Genomic DNA, 24,978 nt, shown 5'->3' with positions numbered 1-24,978 from the left:
ACTGTGGGAGCACCCGGAGGAAACCCACGCAGATACGGGGAGAACGTGCAGACTCCACACAGAGAGTGACCCAAGCAGGGAACCGAACCTGGGACCCTGGAGCTGTGAAGCAACTGTGCTAACCATTGTGCTACCTTATGACGGCCTTCTGTTAGTATCTGATATTGTGCTGTGAATTAAACACTAATCCTCCGCTACAACGTTATTCCGGATGTTTGTGTGGGCAGAGAGGGGAAAAAAAACCTGTTCAGAAGATACCTGTTGCTGCAGCTTTAAAAAACCCTGTCTTCATGTCATTTTGCAAGTTTCCCCCCCCCCTTCCCCCAAAGACGGGAGGAGAGAAAGAATTGGAAAAGTTGCCACGGTGATGTGTACACAAAGGAAATCTGTTTTGATGCAACTTACGGCACTGCATTTTACATATATGTTGGCATCTCTTTAAAATTACACTCTAGTAGTAAAGTTGAAATTCGAAGTTGGTTGTTGGAGAATTAATTCATCAAAACTTGGATAACTGTATAATGAATATTCACTTTCAATTATTTTAGAGAGCTTCTGATTTATTGTAATGTTCACTCTATCTGGTTAAACTCCGTGTCCAGATGAGACTTTTGCTTTTTATCTGCACGTAAAAATAATGTGATTTTCTTTTGTGTTTGTAAAAATGGCAATTTTACTTCAAGATTTGAAAACCTGGTACAGAATTCTGTGTTTGCATAACCATCGCATTAGTGTGAAAGTCTTTTTTTTTTAATCTGCACTGGATTCTCCAATAATGGGGCTATGTCCCCACGCTGGTGTTTCATTCTGGATTTTCCTTAAATGTCCAGAGTGATTTTCCTACCTGCAGGGGGCTAGCAGGGCCCCACAGTGCAGCTCGCAGCTCTGGCTGTGGTTACGGGGCCCTGCACTTCGGTCGGGAGCCCCCGCATGCGCACGGCAGCAGCCGCCCCTTGCAACATGGCGGGTTCAAATCGCGGACCATAATGAACGAAGTAGGTCCCTCCGAGATCGCGTGCGCCCGCGGTCAGTGCCACCTGATTATTTGCCTGGCCGTTTGTGAGGCTGCCCCCGGGTGAAGGATCCCCCCCGCCCCCCCCACCAGGGCGGCCACGGGACACCCGATGTTCCCGACAGCCGATAGGTGGTTAGAACCACGCCGTCAGGAACTCGGCCAGCTGCACTCGGAGAATCCCGGGGGGGGCCTCTGTCAATAGCCCCCTACCTGCGTCACGTACGCCCCGAGCGCCGATTCTCTGGGGACTGGAGAATCGCTTCAGCGGCGCCGGCCACGATTCCAGCGCGGACGCCCATTCTCCGCCCCGCGCCAAACCCGATTTTGGCGCAGCGGCTGGGAGAATCCCGCCCCTGTTCCTTGATAACCTTGACATAATTTACACAACTTTGGTGGAGGGGAAAAAGGTGCTTCTAAATGCAAATTCAAGACAACCATTGCTTCCACGAGGGAAATGGAGCTTTGTCTCACTTCAAAATCTCTTTGCTTTGCCTTCATTCGTATGATTTTCAAACCCAGTCAGTGTTGCAAGTGTAAAATGGAATTGTGTTGCACACTGAAAGCAGCTCTTTTTGTGGGAGGAAGGTGAATTTAAACAGTACATCATTATATTTGATATGGGCAATTGGATTCAAATGAAGGTGGCTTGTTTTGTTTATTATTTCCTCTGGAAACAACATAGTTTAAGATTAGCTGCTTATTACTGCAGGGCTGTGAAAAGGAATTGCAAGGGTCCCAATTCTATCTCACCGCCCCCCCCCCCCCCCCCCCCCCCCCCAAGGAGTTCCATGACACAACCCAGAAACCTCTATTAATCATTACTCTTTGTTTCTTGTCATTCAGCCAATTTTTAAACGATCCACCTTAGTGCGAACAGAAGGAAGGACAGGCAAGATTGAGAATTAGTCAAACTTTGCCTCATGCAACAGACTCTTTATTAAAAAAAATGCAGCAGTCAACAAGTTAATGCAGTCGAAAATGGAAAACTGTAGACATCAGGAAAAAGGAACAGAGAAATATGCACACTATCTTCCTCTGTGCTACCTTATTGTTTTGCAGGGAGCACTTGCAGTCTCAGCTCCTATTCACTTCTCAAGAAAACAGAAATTATGAGCAGCAGTAGGCCATTTACCCTCTTGAGCCTGCTCTGCCATTTGATAAGATCATGGCTGATCTGATTGTGTGGTCTCAACTCCCACCTTTCTTTATGCCACCCTATAATCCTTGATTCCCTTGTTGATCAAAAATCTAACTGACTTGGATATATTCAATGACCCAGCTTCCACGACTCTCTCTCTTCAATTTTTTTTTCCAATTAAGGGGCAATTTAGCGTGACCAATCCACCTAACCTAGGTATCTTTTGGGTTGTGAGAGCGAGACCCACGCAGACATGGGGAGACTGTGCAAACTCCACCCAGGCAGTGACCCGGGATCGGACCTGGGTCCTCGGTGCCATGAGGCAGCAGTGTTAACCACTGGGCTCACCCCCTCCCCACAACTCTTTGAGGAAGAGAATTCCATTGGCTTATGACCAGCTGAGAGAAAACATTTCTTCCCGTCTCTGGCCAGGATTTTCGCTGAGTTAGGATGACTCTGGAGCCCTTTCAAAATGTCAGATGGTTTCCAATTGCAGGATTCCTAACCTCATTCCCAGGATGTTTTATTTTCATGGGTGCCTTTAATGGTTACTGGCTGGTTCAGGTCAAAGGCTTGCACCTGGCACTCTCAACCTTGCCGACTCCATTGTGGAGATAGGCTCATCCTACTCCTCTGCAATTTTCTGGAGCCAGGCTAGGTGTTTAAAGAGTCATGATTCATGGCACTTTTAGAGGTGTTTTGAGCCATAGTTTTCATGAGGGGATCTTTTAAAAGGTTGTTCAGTAGGTCCTCCTCATGGCTCCTTTGAGATCTCATGCCCCCTATGCCAAGCTATGCCCCTCTACCCACCTCTATGGTCTCAGCCTCCTGTGCTAATGTTTACCCCATGTGAAGGTTTGCCCCTCTACCCACATGCCCATGGTGTCTAATACCTCCTATGCCAAGCTATGGCATTTCTATGACCATTGGACTATTATACACTTTTTGGAACCAATAGCAACAATAGGGTATGTTTTTTAAAAAACAATCATTTCTTTATTACCTTCCGCTATGTTTATAAAAAAAAAAAAAATTAAAAAAAAATCTTTTCACGCCAGCCCCAAAAAAGTGTCAATCATCAAGACACTTTAAAGTATCAGTAACAGAAACTGCAAGCTCCTAAAACCGCTTAACCTTGTGTTAAAATGTTGCAAAATTGAAAGCAGGGATCAAAGAGCCAGCCCTGTTAATCAAGTAAGGTTTTCTCTGGGGTTCAGGTGTTTTAATAGAGGAATGGGTATCTTGATTTTTAGCCAGGCTTCAGAGCTTGCAATAGGGGGCATGAAGGACTATGGGGTGGTTTTGCATTGGGATTTAGAGAGGCCATGGGGGTCAGTTGCACAGCTTGTCAGAGGTGCCATGGAAGTTGGGTTGGGGGGGGGGGGGGGGGGGGGGGGGGAGAAACAAGGTGGTATAGATGGAGCATGGGAAATGTGTGCAACTTGTGAGGGGATATCTCTGAAAGACTCTTCCATTTTTATTATAACAAGAGCAAAGTTCCACAGCTCCAAGCTGGGCCTTTTAAACATCCCAGTCACCCGCACAGAATCCTAGACCAAGTCCCTTCTCCCCCCCCCCCCCCCCCCCCCACCCCCCCACCCTTCACCTTTCCGATCTCTCTCGCCACCTCCTGCTTCCTCAGTTGATACGTCAACATCCTACTTGCCTTTTCCCCATATTCCTTGACTGCCCTACCGCCTTACCCGTGGATATCAGCCCAAACTCCACCTGCAGTTTATGTCATTCTCTCAACCACCCTGCCTCTGGGGCATACAAATGCCACCTATCCACCTGCAAAATGTCCTCCACTATCCTTGCCATCTCCGCCTGCTCCGTCTTATCTCTGTATTGAAATAAACTCTCCCATTACTACTGCCTTCAGTGCCTCCCGTAGCGTAGCAGCCGAAACCTCACCTATGTCATTCAGCTCGACATATCCCCGAATGGCATCCCTCGCCCGTTCACAAACCATCCTTTCCTAGGCCTAGTCTGACCCCCGATCTTCAGGTGTGTTTCCTGTAAGAATGCCACATCTGCCTTTCAGCTCTTCAAATACGCGAGCCCTCTTGACTGGCCCATTCAATCCTCTCACATTCCATGTGAACAGCCTGGACCACCCCCCCCCCCCCCCCCCCCCCGATCAACCATAGCCTCTCCTGGGCCAGCCGCCAGCCCGTGCCCCCTCAGGCCTGCCCTCAGATGTCCACCTTCATCAACCCTCCCCATACCACATTTCAAAAACCCCTCCCCTGAAAGTAGTTTCTCCCCCCCCCCACCCCCCCCCTCCACAAAACATCAATCCCAATCCGCATCAGCACTCTAACCACCCGTTCACCCACCACTGTGCTTCCATGAACTAGCCCGCCCAGCTAACCTGGCAGCCACCACCATGGTGCCTCCGTCCACTGTCCTCGCCAGGTCTTCCAGAGCCTCCTTCCTCTGCTGGGTGAACTTCTCATTCAAGAGGTCCACCAGCTGTTCCATAGACCTGAGATAGTAGGGCTGGTCCTTACTCTCTGCCATCTTCCTGTGTCGCAGGAAAGGTTTTCCGGTCCAACAGCCCCTTTCACCTAAAACCACTTCTGGTCCACAAATCCATCCAATGGTGGAATAAACTATTCCTCCAGCACTCCTGCACCTTTTTCCACTAAAACATCCACCTGTTAATCGAGGAAAAAGCACCGTCACAAGCGGGAGTTACCAAGGGTGGGATTCTCCGCCGGCAGGATTCTCCGTTTTGCCGGCGCCCGGGGGTTTCTCGACGGCGTGGGGCTGCCCCACAATGGGAAACCCCATTGGCCGTCCGGTGTAATGGAGAATCCTGCCGGCGGGTTGGGGCAGAAATGTGGCGCAGTGGGGTGGAGAATCCAGCCCCCAATGCGTGACCACTCGCACCATTGCCGCAACTGGAAGTCCCGTGGAGTGCTTATTCGAAGAGTCGGTGCAGACTCGATGGGCTGAATGGCCTCCTGCACTGTAGGGATTCTATAATTCTATGAACTGCTCTCAATACAGTTCAGTTAAAGATCTGTCTGTGGACAGACTAGCAGTTTATATCCAACTTTGACTGGGGGGAGACCATAAGCAGCTGATTTCAGGACAGTGAGTTTAAAATTTTCCTGTGTAGAGGATAGGCATTTTGAACAGTAAGTTGAGCCAGACAGGAGTTTGCAGCTGGTTGTTGAGGGATATTGCTTTCTCAAAGTGGAATATCCAGACATCTCTGTGCAGCAGGTATTCCTGTGTGCTAACTCTGTTTTAAAGTGGATTGGGATCTGAGATGTTTCTATTGTTTGATTGGAAGTAAAGATAGCAGTTAAGGTTATTGTGTCACTGCATTGATTAGCATTGTTTAAGGGGCAGTTGTAAGCTATTTTCTTGTGAGATGTTAAAGATATGCTAATACTGTGTCAGTAATTAAGTTGTTTTTAATATGCCGCATCCCTATTTTGCGTGAAATCACTCCTGGTGCGAGATATCCTTTCCTCACAGTCTTACAAAATTAAAACAAAATATTGGGGTTTTTGTCCAGTATCCTATCCATTATTGGGGTCTGGTCCGGCATCGTAATAGGTAGAATGTATCTCCTGTAGGAGAGGTTCCCTGACTGATGATGGAATGACGACCCATGATCCCCACAAGATCATGCCATCTTCGCGGCTTAATTCGTCTCGATGCATTAATTAGGGCCTCCTACTTTGGGTCTTGTGATGGTGCCATTCGGTTTGTATCATCCTCTTAACTTGTGACAATATTGAATCCCTCTGAGTCCAGGCCCGGCGGTGGCCAGCTGACACTGGCAAAGTGTCCAAATATTTTGTGCTAATATGATCTCCTGAGGCATCGTTGGAGATCATAGAATCATAGAAGTTTACAGCATGGAAACAGGCCCTTTGGCCCAACCAGTCCATGCCGCCCAGTTTTTACCATTAAGCTAATCCCAGTTGCCCGCACTTGGCCCATAACCCTCTATACCCATTGATGAAACACTTTTCAGAAGGGGACATTTACTCAAAGTATCAGCATTTCAAATCTGTGTGCCAGGTTAGTGCTGGACAGTAGTAGGCCACTAGCAGCAAGACCAACACTGTACTCTTGCTGAGGCTATCAGGGGAGTTGGTTTATCTTCTCTGGAAAGGCCCGGCAGCAGCTTGTGGCCGGCAATTATAACAAACCGGCGCCCATAGACATATTGGTGGAATTTCTTCACACCATGTATAACTGCTCGGCCCTCCTTCTCAATCTGAGCATAGTTTTGTTCCACTTCCAAAATGATCCTCTTGAGGTAAAGGCTATGGGCTGCTCAGAAACATCCTTCATCTTGTGGGACAACATTGCCCCAATCCCATCAGGAGATGCATTGCATGTGAGGATTATTGGTTTTCCAGGGTCGAAGGGGACTAAAAGATTTGAGAATTGTAAAGTTATTTAACTTACTTAAGTTGGAATCATTATTTTGCCAAGTTGGAATCTTTCTTCTGTGGCTCTCTCCATTGCCACTGTTGATGTTTCCTCAGGACTTTATGTAGTGGAGCTAATGTTGTGGCCAGATTTGGAATACATCTGCCCAAATCATTTTTTTATGCCAAGGAAGTAACATTCCTGGATGCTAGGACCCCACAGATCTCCTTGGCTCTCTCCTCAAGGGGATGTAGTCCCCTGGTGTCTACTGAAACCTAGATACGTTACTTCTCTGGCCTGGATGGTACATATTTTTGAGTTTGAAGCAGACACTCGAATCCCAAAATCTTTCAGTACCTCGTCGGGGTGGTACCGGTGATTAAGACATCATCAAGGTATACCATGACCTTCGAGATACCTTGAGGGAGATTATCCATCTTATGTTGGAAAATGGCAGAGACTGTGTCTCTATTCTAAATGGTAACTTTGTGTACTGAAGTAGGCTGTTATAAATAGTTATCGTGATGTACTTCTGGGACTTATCAAATAATTCGAAGTAGATGTAGCTGAGGTCCAATTTTGAATAGTTAAGGCCTCCCACCAGCTTGGTGTAGAGATCTTCAGTCCTGGGGATCAGGCACCTATCCAGCCTGATTTATTGTTAACTGGCAATCCCCGCAGATTCTTATAGATCATTCCAGCGGGCAGCATAATCAAAGACCCCTCCCATCCAGCTTACTCACTCTTCCAACTTCTTCCATCGGGCAGGAGATACAAAAGTGTGAGAACACGCACGAACAGACTCAAAAACAGCTTCTTCCCCACTGTTAACAGACTCTTAAATGACCCTCTTATGGACTGACCACATTAACACTACACCCCTGTATGCTTCATCCGATGCCAGTGTTATGTAGTTACATTGTGTACCTTGTGTTGCCCTATTATGTATTTTCTTTTATTTCCTTTTCTTTTCATGTACTTAATGATCTGTTGAGCTGCTCGCAGAAAAATACTTTTCACTGTACCTCGGTACATGTGACAATAAACAAATCCAATCCAGCTTGAGGATTGGGACTATGGGGGTTGCCCACCTGAGAACTGAACTTGTTTGATGTTGTACAGTTCTTGGAAACACTTCAGCTCAGTTTCTAACATCTGGTGCAAGGCAGAGGGGATTGGTCTCTCCCTAAAAACTCTGGATGGCAAGTCTGGGTTGATATTAATTTTGGACTTCATGCCTTTCATCTGGCCAAGCTTGCTGTGAAAAGCAACCTAACTTGCAGGGCAAAATAAATTCCAACTAATTAAGTAGATTTGCTATAGCCAGTCCCTTTCCAGACCCCATTAGTTGCTAGGATACCGGACAGGAACCAAAATATTTTAATTTCTAAGACTGTGATGAAAGGATACTTTGCCCCCTGAGTGATTCCACGCACAAATAGGGATATGGTGTATTAAAACAAACTTTATGATTTTTTATGTTAGTAATAAAGAAAATGGCTTACAATTATCAGTTAAACAATGTTTTACAATGACAATGTAACACTAAATCCTAACTGCTATATTTTATCTCTACTGTAGCAAAACCCCATCCCAGGTCAAAATCCACTTTTAAATACACTTGCCAAACTCTGGAATACTTGCTGTAAAGGGATGTCATGGATAAACCACTTTGAGAGAGAAGTCCTCCAGAAAACTGCTTGCATATTTGTGCCCGTGTCAAACTACTATTTAATCTGCCAGCCTTTTCAGAAACTGTTCTGTTCACAGGCAAAGTTTTTTTTTAACTAAGCTGCTTTGAGAAAAGAAACTAGCCTGCTCACAGACCGATCTAGACTGAACTCAACACCTGACTGCTTCAGTCCCTGGCTCTTCCTATTAACTACATCATCTTACTAAGGCCAAACACGGGGGGCTGGATTCTCCGTTCTGGAGTCTTAAATGCTGACCCCAGTGTAGAATGTGTCGACTTTCACAATAGGAAATTCGGTGCTGACCCCCTCAAGGATTCCGGTACCGGTGAGGGGCTAGCACCGGCGCTGACTGAAACTCCTGCAGCCTGTGCCGAGAATGGCTGGGTCCGGGCCGCGCATGCGCACGGCTGCCGACCTCATCGGTCGCGCTGTACAACATGGCACAGGCCGTGCGCGTAACCTAAACCGTAGATCGCTTCCCCCTAGCCCTAGCAGACTCCCCTCGGCCAGTAGCATGGATCCTGGCCAAGTGTGGCGGCGCCGGACACAGTCCACAGCCGGCACGCTGGCTCAGACCCCACATGTTCCGCGCCTTTGGGAACTCGGCCTATCGGGGGCAGAGCATCATTGGTGGGCCGGCCGATGATGCATCAATGGCGCTGAGACGGCGCATGTCATGATGACGCCATTTTGGAGGGCGCACAGCATGGCGGACCAGCATCAAAGCGGTGTCGGCCCTAATTTAGATGTTGGAGCTCATTCTCCGCCTGATCTCCGAACACTATTTTGGCGCCGGGCTACGTAGAATCCTGTCCAATGTCTCTATGTACTCCTGAGGGAACTGTCTTCATATAAACAAATTGCCATTAGACCAACTTTTACGATGCTTTAATTGCATTCTTCAAGTCACAAAGCCTGGCTGGCTTGCTACCAGAATTTCTAAAAAAAAAAAAAAATCATAACTACAGCACTCATAATGCACCAATGCAGGCTTTTAACCCTTACGGCACCAAATACATATAATCCAACATCTCTGAAATTCCTATATTCAGCACACCCATGAGGCTGGGTCAGTGCATTTCTACAACAACTAAGGGCAGATTGGCCGCTTGCTCTTTATAAGCCAGTATAGAGTTGGTGGTTCCAAGGATTTTTAGTGCTTCCCCCGTGTGAGTCGATAGCTTGACCTTGGTGCTACTCAGATTTAGGATTTAATTGAAGATCTGCTCCCCCACTACTGTCACTGAAACCTGGTGTCGACTTCCATTTTCAGTGGCTTACAATTTACACTCTAGGATTTTGATAGGGGACATCATCTTCACTTGGACAACATTCAGGTGGTACATTGCATGCTCCGCCTCAGAGCTCATCCCCACTTGGTGACGCGGCTTCGTGGACTGCTGCTGCGGGTGTTTTGTTTGCATTGGCGGGCTCTGCCTTGCGCGCCAACATGCTTGAATATGGCCTCAGCAATTGCATTAGCAGCATACAAACACATGGCAACCCTCTTGGGGATGCTCCCCATTATCCACTGCAAAGGTAGCAGTCCACTTCAGTCCTGGGTTGACAGCCCATTCTATTTCCTGGCTTTCGACTTCGGTCCGGTACTGAGAAACGCAACTGGTTTGCTGTTGCTCCTGCTTCGTGCCCGTGGCCATACCCCCTCCTCCTTGATTGACTTTTCCTTCGGCCATGCTTTTAGAGCTCACTCGCACCTTTATCGGCTCACTGAGTCGCCTAGCGAATTCGATGACTTTTTCCAGCGTGATTGTGGTCTCATCCAAAAGATTCTTTTGGATATTGAGATTATGGATCCCACAAACTGGACGGTCACAAAGCATGTAGTTTACAAAGCATGTAGTTAAGCGCAATCCCAAACTTGCAGTGCTCAGCCAGCTGGCGAAGCCTGCCTATGAAAACTGCGATGGACTCCAGTGTCCCTGATTGCGGAATTCAATTTGTATCGCTGGAAGCCTGGAAATTGTGTTCCTTAACCAGCTTGACTAGCTGGTCAAAGGTCTTTGAGTCAGGTTCCGCAGGGACATCACATTTCTTATTCAATTATATGTTTGGGGCCCACAAACTGTCGGAAGTATCACCTACTGCTTGTATTCACCTGTGACCTTGTTTGCAATGAAAAAATAGCAGAGCTGCCTAACTGGGTCCAATCTTTAGTCCCCTCGTCAAATGGGTCTAGTTTATCAATAATTGACACCCAAAAGTGAGTCACGATGCCAAAGTCGATGATTCACGACTCTCTTTCATCTCCTACTTGGTTTATTTTTCTTCAGACTGCCTCTTTTTTTTTTTTCTCTCCTCTCTCTCTCTCTCTCTCTCTCTCTCTCTCTTGTTATGGGCCAGGGTTTAGAAAACTCCAAAGTATATCGTGGAGTTCACCTGATCTACAACTGTTTACTGATTTTGGTTATGATGAGCACAAGGGCCTGCCTTTCAGGTGTTATTCAACAGAGGCCTTAAGCACTTTTAATCAAAAACAAAGTTTATTCTACGAATTTAATTAACAGTTTTTAATAAACACAGTAAGCATTTTTATCAATGGCCAACATAAATACCCCACACAGCTACAGTATTCTATATATAATCCTTAATAGACTTCCCCCATTAGCTGTTCCAATTTAATAACAAGATCCCATAAACCAGAAAACCCTTTTCAAAGGAGTGGCCCAGCACACCGCACTCTTACTGGGGGGCGATACACCGATATTGAGGCCAAGTGTTCGAGCCGTTGTGAACGCCGTTGCGTTTCACGACGGCGCAAACAGGGCTCAGACACAAACGATTCTGGCCCCCACAGGGAGCCAGCACGGCGCTGGAGCGGTTGGGCCACGCCATCCTGCGCATGCGCGGGGAACGTCTTGCGCACGCCGGCCCCTCACCAACATGGAGCCGGTGTTCTGGGGCCGCGCGCAGAAGGAGGTAGGCCCGGGGGGGGAGAGGCCGGTCCGCTGATCGGTGGGCCCCGATTGCGGGCCAGGCCCCATCGGAGGCCACCCCGGTGAAGGACCCCCCCTCTTCTCTCCTCCCCGCCCGCCCCCCCTCCTGCCAGCGTTCCTGCAGAGTTCCTGCCGACAGCGACCAGAGGCACCGGCGGGAACCTGTCATGTCGTAGCAGCCCATCCGGGCCGGAGAATCGCCGCTCGCCGGTTCTCTGAGCGGCCTGGTGCGAATCGCGCGCTGCTGGTTTCCGGGGTGTGAGAGAATCGCGTGCGGGGGTCGGGGCGGCGTGGCGCGATTCGCGCGGCGCCCCGGTGATTCACCCACCCAGTGTGGGGGTGGGAGAATAGCGTCCACTATCTTTAAGACTTAAAGACGTGGTATAGGTACTTCTTGTTTCCTTCCCAAAACAGCAGGTTTGAATTCCTTCCAAAAAACAGTTATTTCTTTTCAAGTTATCAAGCAGTCTGGAAACCGCTTTTAAGATGCAAATAGAGAAAAATATCTTTTTCAACCTGTGCTGTACAAACCAGTTCAAACACTAAGCGAAAAAGTAAAATTCGGAGCCACAGTCCAGCTCCAACCACACAATGACATCACTGAAGCCATGTGATAAGACCAAAACATTTCTGAAAGGGATACTCTTTCACCCCCCCCCTCACCCCCCGGCCCGCAATCTGCGGTACTGCAGGCTGCGATCGACCATTTTACTTCTAATTTCTTCATCAATATGGTAGCTCAAGACAAACACTCTCTGGATGTTTCCAGTGGTAACAAAGGGGTTTATTGAAGACGAGCATAGGCTGGCATACTTGCAACACAGAACACACAATGTTTGCTTTCTGGTTCCAGGGTTCACTTGTCTGGGCCCCTGCTCCCAGTGCTCCACGCGAACTCACTATTGGTTGGGATTTGCATGCTCCCATGGGATTGGCCCTGAGCCAGTCACAAGGGCTGCAAGGCCCGGCTCCTTAAAGGGGCTGTGCTATCACAGACACAAAACTCAAATTGAAAAATATCATGGTAGAATAGTAAATAAAGTTCAACCTTGACCTGCACAGACTTTTATCTCGCTCTTATTGTGCTGGTTTAGCACAGTGGGCTAAACAGCTGGTTTGTAATACAGAACATGGCCAGCAGCGCGGGTTCAATTCCCGTATTGGCCTCCCCGAAAAGGCGGTGGAATGTGGTGACTAGGGGCTTTTCACAGTAACTTCATTGAAGTCTACTTGTGACAATAAGCGATTATTATTATTATTGGATGAATGCTAGAGAAGGATTTGGTGAATTGAAACATGAGAACAGGCGTAAGGCCTTCCAGTCCCTTAAGCCTGCTCCGTTATTCCAATAGATCATGACTGATTTGTATCTTGGCAGCTTCGACCCATCTTGGTTCTGTAACCCTTTAGATTTGAGTTTAATTTTGATATTTCGCTTAACATACTCGGAGTAGCAATTTGGGGGCGAGTGCTCCAGATTTCCACTATCCGTTACGTAAAGAATGCTTCCTAAGATCACACCTGAAATGCTTATTTTAAGGTTATGCTTCTTGGATATAAAGGGAATGCACACCTAAGCCGGGATTTACTGCCCCTGTTTTCAGGAGGTGGGAATGGTGAAGTGGGCGGAAAATTGAGCAGGAGTCCCAAAACCGCTTTTATGGCGGCAGAATATCCCCGCTTGATTGTCCCTGTTCACCAATTAAAAGTCAGGATCCCTTTTTGCATTCATTTAAATGGCATTTTCTTGGTCCTTCCCTGGAACACTGGATATTTGACGATTGAGAAAGCAAACTGATGGGGGAAACAGTTTTTGGTCATTTGGACACCGTAACCCAGTCCATTGTAGCTGGATTTTGCAGGAGTTTTGCCTGAATGACGCAAGTGCATGTTTGATAGTCCTCTCTAGAATTCGAGAACGTGGCAGAGGCATTAGTGATGGATTTTTTAAAAGCACTATTTAGCACTATTCTAGTGCGTCGCTGATGCACTATCCCACTCTCAATGCAGTACAGGAGTGTGGGGGCGACTGCTGCTCTGTACACCAGACCTGTTTGCTTGCATTTCCAAATGTTTGCGGCTGTAGTTTGTGGAAGGCTGAGCTGTTGCAGCTTATCTGGTGTTGGAGCTCCTCCTCAATGGTGGCTTTTTAAGTGACCGCAAAGGAATGAGAAATGTGTTTAACATTTCCCAGAGTCACTCCTTCAACATGTATGGAAGGTGGAATATTTGGATGACCAGTTGTGTTGGGAGTTTTGTTTTTGTAACACTCCAGCACATTTTTGAGTTTCTTGTATACAGAACTGAAGAGATCTAGAGTAGCTTGTAAATCTGGTCACTAGCGGGCACCAGCATTAGATCACATTCTGTTAGTGGTTAGATTTGTTTTGGTATGGAGGCGACTGAGGTTAAAGAATTTCCATGTAGATGGCATTTAATACTGCCACCAGAGGGCAGTTGGGAGAGGTGAATAGCCATTGTAGGGAGACTAAAAGTAGTATGGAGACTGGGGGTTATCTCTCTGCCTTGCTTGAATCGGTTTCAGACTTTTGAAGGTACCTGTTTCAGATATCCCACTCAAAGACCATTGTAGTCATAACATGAAGCAATGGCAGGAATTGAAGAAGTTTATTGGATACAGAAATCTGTCGAGCACAATCCACAGCTTCATGTTTTACCCAATGCAATGAAGGAGTTCCTGGTGTTGTTCTTCGTACTTTCATTGGATTTGTTTGGCAGCAACAAATATTATGTTGAGAGGTTGAAGCCACACTGTTGCCGGAAGTTTCTTCTCCCATTTGATTTGGGTGGGTTCAGTGACTGAGGCGGAAAATATTGCGAGAAGTCCAAAGTCATTTTGACAACAATGTGCAAGCACGGCACAATTGTGCCCAATCCACCCGTCAGTTACGGACTGCGGTTCATGATGTTCCATGTCAGGAACATCATTATATTAAATTTGTATATGATCAGACCTATGTGCCAGAATCGGCCCCCACCCCCTCGTGTGAAATAATCCATTTGTGATGTCAGAACAGCGCAAACCAAGACTGGTCTCTGAAGGCGTCTGCACCTGGCGAGCAGTACTCCCAAGGAAGCTCAGGTGAGTGCAGTACTCAAGGGGGAGAGGTTTGTGCCTATGCAATTGCTGGGTAGTGTCAGCTTGATGCCAGTGCAGTGCCTGGGGAATACTTGGGTAGTATCAGGGGCTGCCAACCTGATGTCAGGGGAGTCACAGGGGGTGCCCTTTAGTGAGCCGTTTTTTTCCCCTGCTGTGCACTGGGACAACCTTTAAAAATGACACCCTGGATCATTGAGTGTCTAAGTTGCTGGTGCAGTGGGGAAATTAGAGGCCGTCCCATGAGAGTGGGACCCGTGACTTGAAGGTTTTGCTTTCAAAGTGCCACACCATATGGCAGAGAAAGCTGCCATTGGACATTTCAGCACCAATTTTCTTGTTCAATATCAGGCTGCTGATACCAGAGAAAACCCTGGCCTGTCTCTGGGAGGATTTCCTCCGTCACAGGAAGCAAGTGGTTCTGGATGTTCCCTGCTATGGACACGGGAAGTATTTTTTTAAATTTAAAAACTGTAGAGTACTCTATTCATTTTTTCCAATTAATGGTCAATTTAGCGTGGCCAATCCACCTACCCTGCACAACTTTGGTTGTGGGGGCGAAACCCACGCAAACACTGGGAGAACGTGCAAACTCCACACGGGTAGTGACCCAGTGTCGGGATTGAACCTGGGACCTCGGTGCCGTGAGGCAGCAGTTCTAACCACTGCGCCACCTTGCTGCCCTTGGTGGGGAGCGGGGGTGCGTTCCACAGCATGATTTATCTCCCTCCTTGAAGGAAGTATCACATTCCTGAAGGTGGGGGATAGAGTTCTTTTTCCTCCCAAATGCGTGGCATAAGTGCATGGAGTCTGGATGTGCCCAAAGGTTCTCCAGCTTTGAAGACATCAGCTGGAATACCATCAGCACCTCCTGGCTTTGTTTTCATATCTTTGATTGCTTGATGCAGCTCTTCCACAAATGATGGTTCACCACGGATACTAAGCACTAGTGGGGGACTCCAGCATCAGTTCCATTGTGGATTGGCGGTTGAAGAGATGTTGAAAATATTATTCAACTCTGCTGGGTGACATTCTAATCCTTTGGGGGGAAAAAAACATTGTCCTGTGAACGAAGGGCAGTTTGTCTATGGATGGCCATGGTGGCTTCAAAAAAGGTTTGCATGTCATGGTGGTAAGCATATAGTTGGATCCCTTGGGCTTCCTTTTCCTGCAACATGTCTTTTATCTGCCCGATTTGTTTTTTTGGTGTCAACTTTGAACTGTTGGTGTGCTGCCTTTTTGACTTGTGACCTTCAGTTGTCCTGGCAGGTGATGAAGGCTGCTCTTTTTTTGTTTCAGGAGGTTACATATTTTTCATTAAATCAGTCCTGGTAATGATTGCCGAACCCAATGATTTGACTTTATTTGATCTCACTGTTCTGGAACTGAGTTGGATATGTAAAATGATTTTCCAGATTTGTCGTTAGCTGCACTTGGAGTTCTTCTCCTGTGGTCTGACTGCTTTAAAGTCGAGAAATTGATCATCTTCCCCTTGGATCTTTGGGCCTTGTGATGTCTTGGTGCTCGGCTAATGTTCATCACTGATTGAGCAAGTTGATGACCTATCCAGCAGACATGGATTGAGTGGTTCAGACATCATTTTGGTCTTTGACCCGAACAATACATAATCCAGGAGCTGCCATTGCTTTAATCTGTGGATTAGTTCATGTGAGATTTTTTTATTTGTCCTTCTGGAAGAAGAAGGTGTTTGTTATGTTCAGGCCAAGCTGCTCACACTTGGTCAGCAGGAGGACATTATTTGTATTGCCTTTTTCACGGTTTGTCCCAATGGTTCGACTCCAGGTATCGAGAGTCACAGCCAGCCCTGGCATGAGTTCCCCAGAAGGATTACCTTTTCTTCTATTGGATTGGAAGTGAGGAGTTCACCAAGGTCAGAATAGAAGTTTTCCTTTACATGGTCATTGGAGATGAGGGTCAGTCTTACTTCCTCCTGCTTGTTCCTTCAGCTGGCCCTCCCCAGGAAGGCCAGTGAGAGTGGCGTTGTCATTTGATCATCAGGATAGCTCGCGTGTTACAATTGCAGTTCTTCTTTCTGGCTAGTCACTTGAGATGTGTTCTAACATTCCAGTTGTAACGTAACATCCATTCTTTTGTGTTCCAATCTCCCGGAGTTAACATTCCATTTTTTTACCAACTTTATTTAGACATTTTGTAAATTTCAAGAGGGCCACACTTGAGTAAAAACTTTCTGGTGTTTTCCTCAAATATGGCTATTTTGCAAAATGACCTGGGATGATGAACAACACTGAAGTCGCCTCTGGTCCAATGCTTTGTCTGCAGTGCTTTCCTCTTTTAGTGCAAGATCTGTGTGAGAAATCTAGTAACAAATGTCCCACTGCTCACTCCCCAACTCACTGATTGTGACAAATTGCTTGCTTCTGTGATGGAATAATGTCTTTATATTGTACCGTGTGACTGGACAATTGGTAATAAAGCCTGTCCTTGTTTAAAAGCTGTACATTTTTAACATCTTCTAGTTCTGATGAAACATAATATACGTAAAAATTAACTGTTTGTGAGTGTTTCAGCATTTCCTGCTTTTTAATTGGTAATACTGTATTTATATTAAATCAAATTATAGATATTCAAATTCCAGCTTGGGTGACTGAAGTTTGCACGTTCAGCCCATGTCTGCATAAGTTTTCTCCAGGTGCTCCGGTTTTCGCCCACAGTCCAAAGATGTGCAGGTTAGCTGGATTGGCCATGTTAAATTGCCCTTGTGTCCAAAAAATTAGGTTATGGGGATAGGGCATGGGCGTGGGCCTCGGTAGGGTGTTCATTCGAAGAGTCAGTGCAGACTCGATAGGCCGAATGGCCTCCTTCCTCAAGTGGAGGGATTCTAGGCAGCACACAACCCCGCATAACATTGGAATACAACGAACCATTTTATCTGTTCTATTTGGATTGCAATCCTCTGGTTTAGGAATATTGGACTGCAATAGTTGAGTGTGTTAAAATACTTTCTCCTTTTTGTATTGTTGCTGATTATGTGCCTCATCATAACAGCGCTGAGCATATGCCCTTTTGAGAACCAGAAGGTGTGTTCTGGATGGTGTGGCTTGGATAAAACTCGCAGACGGTGGTGTTCTTGTGCATTTTCTGCCCTTGGCCTTCTCATTTTCTGCCCTTGTCCTTCTCAGTGGTAGAAGTTGCAGGGCTTTGAAGCTGCTGTGAAAAGAGGCTTGACATGTTGCTACAGTGCATTTTGTAGATTGTTGCACAATGCTGCCAGTGCATGTTGGTGGTGCAGGGAGTGAACGTTTAAGTTGGTGGATGGGATGCCAATCGAGCGTTCTGCTTTGTCCTGGATGGTGTAGAACTTGTGTAGGGCAGCACGGTAGCATAGTGGTTAGCACTGTGGCTTCACAGCACCAGGGTCCCAGGTTCGATTCCCAGCTTGGGTCATGTCAGTGTGGAGTCTGCACGTTCTCCCCGTGTCTACGTGGGTTTCCTCCGGGTGCTCTGGTTTCCTCCCACAGTCCAAAGATGTGCAGCTTGGATGGATTGGCCATAATAAATTGCCCTTAAGTGACCAAAAAGGTTAGGAGGGGTTATTGGATTATGGGGTTAGGGTGGAAGTGAGGGCTTAAGTGGGTTGGTGCAGACTCCATGGGCCGAATGGCCTCCTTCTGCACTGTATGTTCTATGTCTGCGTGGGTTTCCTCCGGGTGCTCTGGTTTCCTCCCACAAATCCCAAAAGACTTGCTGTCAGGTAATTTGGACATTCTGAATTCTCCCTCAGTGTACCCGAATAGGCGCCGGAATGCGGCGATTAGGAGCATTTCACAGTAACTTCACTGCAGTGTTGATGCAAACTTCTTGTGACAATAAAGATTATTATTATTATTATTATTATATTAGAGTTGCACTCATTCCTGGCAGGTGGCGGGTCATCCATCACATTGTTGACTTGTGCCTTGTAGGTGGTGGAGACATTTGGGGAGTCAGGATGTGAGTTATTTGCCTCCGAATTCCCAGCCTCGGACCTTCTCTTTTAGCCACAGTGTTTATCTGGCTAGTCTTAGTTACTGTTCTGGTCGATGATAATCCCCAAGGATGTTGTTTGTGTGATGGTAATGCTGTTGAACATGGGAGATTGTTAGATTCTGTCTTGTTGGATCATATTAGGGTCATTCGCCTTTGGTCATTATTTCTGCTATTTTTTTGCCATTTGTTTCTTCTCTATGAACTCTCTGGCATGCCGACTATTTAAATTGTTAAAATGAATAATTTCTGGAAAGTTGTAAAATTTTGTTCAATCTTGACTGTTCTGATCCCCATTTTGTATTTGCATGCTATAGAATTTTGTGCTCCAGCTGTTCTAATCTAGGGAAGTAGGACCTGTTGCTTATTTATTGCTTCTGGTATTAATGCCCACACCTTTTGAGCAAGTAGTCATTCTGTTGGTCAATTTGTGCACAGTAAAATAATGGAGGTCTTTTAAAATTATGAAATCATTTGTTTCAGTGGATTCATAGGGAATGAACTCTCTTCTGGAGGAGCGCATAACTGGACCAATCAGTACAGACCGTTACCAAGAAAATCAATAGGAAATTCATAAGAAACCTCTTTGTCCAAGAGTAGTGAGAATATGGAACTCTCAACCACTGAGTGGTTGAAGTGAATAGCATAAATGCATTTCGGGGCAACCTGAACCTTAAAGATTGTACCCTGATTCTCATTGTCTCCCGTTTTGCTCGCGTTCCTTGCTGGCACACTCTGCGAAATGAACTTTAGATGTCTGATGACATCTGAGCAATTTTCCACGTGGCTGGGTAGATTCCAGTGTTGTAGCTGGACTAGAACAGCTAGGCTAAGGGAACAGCAAGTTCTAGAGCACAAGTCTTCAGTACTATTGCTGGAATGCTGTCAGTGCCCTTATCTTTACAGTATCCAATACCTTCAGCTATTTCTTGATATCATGCGGAGTGAATCGAATTATCTGAAGACTAGCATCTGTGATGATGTGTACCTCCGGAGGAGGAGGCTGAAATGGACCATCCAATTGGCACTTCTGGCTGAAGATGATTGCAAATGCTTCAAAATGTCTTTTGCACTGAAGCTCTATGCTCCCTCATCATTGAGGATGGGGATATTGGTGGAGCCCCCTCTCCCTTGTGTTTTAGTTGCCCGCCACCATTTGCGACTGAATGAGGCAGGACTGCAGAGCTTAAACCCGATCCAATGGCCGTGGAATTGCTTAGCTATGTCTATATCATGCTGGTCCTGCTGTTTAGCAGGAAAACAGTCCTATGTTGCAGTTTCACCAGGTTGACACCTCCATTTCTGCTCCAGGCATGACCACTTGCACTCGCCATTGAACTAGTGTTGATCCTCCTGGCTTGATGGTAATGTGTAGTGTGGGATATGCTGGGCCATGAGGTTATTGTGGTGGAATACCAATCTGTTGATGCTGATGGCCCACAGTGCCTCATGGATGCCCAGTTTTGAGCTGCTAGATCTGTTCTGAATCTATCCCATTTAGCACGGTGGTAGTGCCACACAACACAAAAGCATTCTCAATGTGAAGGCAGGACTTTATCTCCATAAGGACTGTGTAGTTGTCACTGCTGTCATTATATGCAGACATGCACATAATGAGATACAGACAGGCAGCTAATGAACACCGAGAATAGGACATAACCAATCAGCAGGCAGAACACTTGGGGGTGGTTTCCCTCGATAAAAGGCATGAGTTACTCACACTCCGCCTCTTTCCACTGGGGACATCTACAGAATGTGTATATCACATAACACCTCCAGCACATGGCTAAGAGCTAGTCTGGTTCAGTCAGACAGAGTAATCACACTTGGGTTAGCAGAGAGTCGAACTCCCAGAGAACTGTGCTAACTGTGTGACCGGTTCAATAAATCAGATTGAACTAACTTCAAGGTGTGGAGTATCTTTCAATTAAAGCTGCAGCCCGTGTTATCTCAGTGTGCTTAACACGACATGATACCAGGAGACTGCAATCCCTAGGTGATTTACCTCCATCTGTTCCGTGACAACCAGCAAATGTATCCCGGCACCATGGAGAAGATCCAGGCTCCTCAACAGCTGCGGACCTCCGGCAATCTCAGTGCCAACTGGTGGACTTTCAAGCAAAGATTTCTGCTGTACATCGAAGCCTCAGACCTCGTGGGTGCGTCAGATGCCATGAAGATCGCGCTTCTCCTCTCAACTACGGGGGATCAAGCTATCCAACTCTTGAACTCATTTAACTTCACCGATGGCCAGGACAAGACCAAGTTTCAGACCATCCTGGACAAGTTTGATAGTCATTGTGAAGTGGACACCAATGAAATCTTAGAGCGCTATATATTCAAACAATGCCTACAAGGTAAAGATGAATCTTTGAAAGATTCATCTTTACCTTGTCTCCGTCTACTAGCGCAGTCCTGCAACTTTGGTGATATTGCTGACTCCATGATCAGAGACCAAATCGTTTTGGAGTGCACTCTGATCCTCAGAGAGCAGCTTTTAAAAATCAAGCATATGACCCTGTCAGTCGCAATTGAAACATGTATAGTGCATAAGCACGGCAAAAATCGGTATTCCCAATACAAATCGGCCGAAAATGAGAAACTTGCCTCCCACGAGGCAGAGAAGGTGCAGGCCATCGCCTGGATGCAGCACCTCCGCATTGATGGAAGCGGCCATTTTGCGCGCTCTTCGGAGCCCCATGCATGCGCGATGCGAATGGGATAACGAGGCGGTCGATCATCACACTGTGCAGGTGCAAACGTCTGCTGACCGCACTGCGCATGTGCGACGACGCACTGAGCGTAACGACGTCATGATGTGCCCGAACTGTGGCACCGCCCACTTAAAGAAACATTGCCCTGCAAGAGGCAGGCGATGTTTAAATTGCGGAAAGCCTGGACACTATGCAGCCTTGTGCAGGTCTGCACCACCAGTCAAGGGCCAGTGCTCCCAATTCCAACGCAGGCGTGTTCGCCGTGTACAACAAGGTTTACAGGATTCTGATCCTGGCAGTACTACGGATCCAGAGGACGATTGCCTGGAGTCCCCCTACTATGTGGGCATCATTACCACACGTGAACATGCCTCACCGACATCATCACGGAGCCTGCCCATCCTCACTGTGGATTCTGCGGACGACTGGTGTGCGGTGATGCAAGTAAATCAATGCTCTATCCAGTCCAAGCTGGACACCGGTGCTTCTGCCAATCTCCTTTCACAGGCAGATTTCAACCGCATCAAGAAGCCACCCAAGCTCCTGCCAGCTCCTGGACTATAACGGCAATGCCATCACAGCACTGGGATCCTGCCATCTGCCCGTCTCCAACAGGAGCATTCATGCAAGGCTGAGGTTTGAAATCGTCAAGACAGACGGGGCCTCCCTGCTTGGCGCAGCTAAACCTTGTGCAGCGCGTCTACACCATGACCTCCCCCAACGTGGATCTTCAAGCCGGCATTGACGACATCCTCGCTCAGTACCCGGATGTGTTTGATGGGATGGGCGCTCTGCCATATCGGTCCAAGATCCTGCTACGACTTGATGCAATGCTTGTGGTCCACGCACCACGTCGAGTCCCGGCTCCACTGAAGGAGTGCCTGAAGGCACAGCTCAAGGCTCTTCAGGACCAGGGCATCATTTCCAAAGTTACAGAACCGACTGGCTGAATCAGCTCGATGGTATGTGTAAAAACGCCTTCGGCGGAGCTGCGCATCTGCATTGATCCTAAGGATCTCAACCAGAATATATATTGCGGGAACACTACCCCATCCCGAAGCGGGAGGAACTTGCGTGTGAGATGACACTCGTGACTTCCCGTAACAGCCTCCCGAACAGGTGCCGGAATGTGGCGACTAGGGGCTTTTCACAGTAACTTCATTGAAGCCTACTTGTGACAATAAGCGATTTTCATTTCATTTCACTTGCCCGGTTTCATAAAGTTAAATGCGTCACATGGATTCTGGCAAATCCAGCTGGATGAGTCCAGCAGAAGGCTTTGCACGTTCAACACACCGTTTGGCAGCTGCTGCTATGATCGTATGCTGTTCAGCCTTGTCTCGGCCTCGGAGATCTTCCATCGAATCATGGAGCAGATGATGGAGGTCATTGAAGGGGTTCATGTGTATGTGGACGACATTATCATATGGTCCACGACCCGCGAAGAGCACATCTCTCGTCTCCAGCAGGTATTCCGCCGTGTCCATGCCAATGGCCTCAAGCTGAACAGGGCCAGTGTTGCTTTCGCATGTCAACACTAAGTTCTTCGGTGACCAGATATCTCAGCAGGGTGTGTGCCTGGACACAGACAAGGTCAAGGCCATCGAAGCCATGCAGACCCCTGAAGTCAAGAAGGCAGTGCCGCGCTTCCTAGGCATGGTAAACTTTTTGGGCAAGAATATCCCAAACCTGACCTCGCACACCACGGCTCTCAGACACCTGGTGAAAAGGTCCACTGCCTTTGAGTGGCTGGCAGCTCATCAAGCAGAGTGGTAGGAACTGAAAGCTAAGCTCACCACTGCACCTGTATTGGCATTTTTTAACCCTGACAGGGAAACAAAAATCTCGACAGATGCGAGCCAGGATGGCATCGGCGTGGTGTTGCTCCAGCGCGATGACACCTCATCCTGGGCACCGGTTGCCTACGCATCACGGGCGATGACACCCACCGAGCAGCGGTACGCCCAAATTGAAAAGGAATGCTTGAGCCTTCTCACTGGAATTATCAAGTTCCACGATTATGTGTGCGGCCTACCGATGTTCACCGTCGAGACAGACCACAGGCCTCTGGTCCACATTATTCACAAGGACCTGAACGACATGACGCCCCGGCTGCAGCACATCCTCCTCGGACTCAGGAGGTACGACTTTGAACTAGTGTACATGCCTGGCAGGGAGCTCATTATTGCGGATGCCTTGTTCCACTCCATAACCTTGCCTAGCGAACCGCTGGCATTCATCCACCAGATTGAATCACAGGTGCAGCAGTGGACAGCAACCTCCCCGGCGTCGGATGAAAAGGTGATTCGCATTCGCGTCAAGACAGCCAAAGACCCTCTTCTGCAGCGTGTTATGCACCACCTTGCCAATGGCTGGAAAAAAGGGCAGTGCCCTCAATTCTACAATATGAAGGACGACCTGATGGTGGTTGATGGTATCCTCCTCAAGCTGGACCGCATTGTCATTCCACTCAGTCTCCAGAGCTTGGTGCTCTGGCAAATCCACGAGGGACATCTGGGTGTTGAGAAGCGCAGGCGCAGAGCCAGGCAAGCTGTCTACTGGCCTGGGATTAGTCAGGACATCTTGAATATGATCCTCAACTGTCCGACCTGTCAACGATTCCAGCCAGCACAGAGCAAGGAGACGCTTAAGCAGCACAAAATAATGACCTCCCCGTGGTCCAAGGTGGGCATCTACATTTTTCACGCCAATGGTCGTGATTATGTGTTAATCATTGATTATTTTTCCAGCTACCCAGAAGTCAAGAAGCTCTCGGACCTCACATCCAAGACAGTCATCAAGGCCTGTAAGGAGACATTCTCCAGACATGGTTTCCACTCAGTCATGAGTGTCATGATATTCAGGTAAACATCATTGCACATACATACTGATGGACAGATCAACGGACCAATCAACAAACACACAACATCACAGGCAAGAACATACACAGTACAAAATGGGGAACACGACACTTCCTGAGGATTCCAGCAGGAGACGGCTCAGGGCACAGAGCTCATAGCACATGGTGGATGTCGGAGTGGCTTGCTGAGTGCCACTACAAGATAGTATTAGGAATAGGTCCACAGATTCTAGGGTTATGATCGAACCTCCGTAACCAATTTACCACTGTAAATAAATGTTAGCAATAAAACTGAGTTGTATCATTCGCTACCGTGTTGGTTCGTCTGTGTAGCAGAGTACCCAACACATCAATGAGTGACAACGGTCCTTGCTTCAGCAGCTAAGAGTGGTCAAGATTTGCCCAGTCATATCAGTTTAACCATGTCACTTCCAGCCCACACTACCCGCAGTCCAACGGGAAGGTTGAGAAAGGGGTGCACATAGTGAAGCAGCTCATCTGCAAGGCTGCGGATTCTGCTTCTGACGTCAACCTTGAGCTGTTTGCGTACAGGGCAACTCCTCTGTCTACCGGCATGTCACCGGCTCAAATCCTGATGAACAGGGACCTGCGGATGACTCTTCCAGCCATACACTTGCCTGAGCTGGATCACCTCCCGGTGCTGCAGACGGTGCAGCAACTTGGGGATCGGCAAAGCAGGGCTATGACGCTCATGCCACCGATTTGCCTGTGCTATCCCCGGCGGATGCTGTTCGGATCAAGCTACCTGATGGAGGCTGGTCAGCTCCAGCTGTTGTTGTCCGACAGGCCGCTCCTCGATCGTATGTTGTGCGTATGGCTGATGGCTCTGTTGTGCGGCGAAACAGATGAGCACTGTGCACAGTTGCCTGCCCGCTACGACATTCTTCTTTGTTTCCATCTGTTATTGTGCCACCTCCTGATACCTTGAACCACAAAGCCACCAGTCAGGCCTCAATCCCGCCTACCAAGTCGCCATCGTCCCCACCACCACCTCTCCAGCGGTCGACCGGGATCAGACGCAAGCCCCAGAGACTGGACTTGTGAACATTTTTGTTTGC

The 24,978-nt window shown here is 47.6% G+C and overlaps 1 protein-coding gene across 4 annotated transcripts in view; it reads left to right on the top strand.

Moving 5' to 3' along the window:
- The window catches only part of LOC140409078 (long-chain-fatty-acid--CoA ligase ACSBG2-like), a 278,888-nt gene that overhangs the window by 1,013 nt on the left and 252,897 nt on the right, over nucleotides 1-24,978 (top strand). The gene's annotated exons all lie outside the window — the stretch shown is intronic.

Source organism: Scyliorhinus torazame, chromosome 3, assembly GCF_047496885.1.
Source record: "Scyliorhinus torazame isolate Kashiwa2021f chromosome 3, sScyTor2.1, whole genome shotgun sequence".
NCBI lineage: Eukaryota > Metazoa > Chordata > Chondrichthyes > Carcharhiniformes > Scyliorhinidae > Scyliorhinus > Scyliorhinus torazame.
The sequence above is the reverse complement of the archived record's forward strand: the minus strand, read 5'-3'. Positions and strand labels throughout refer to the sequence as shown.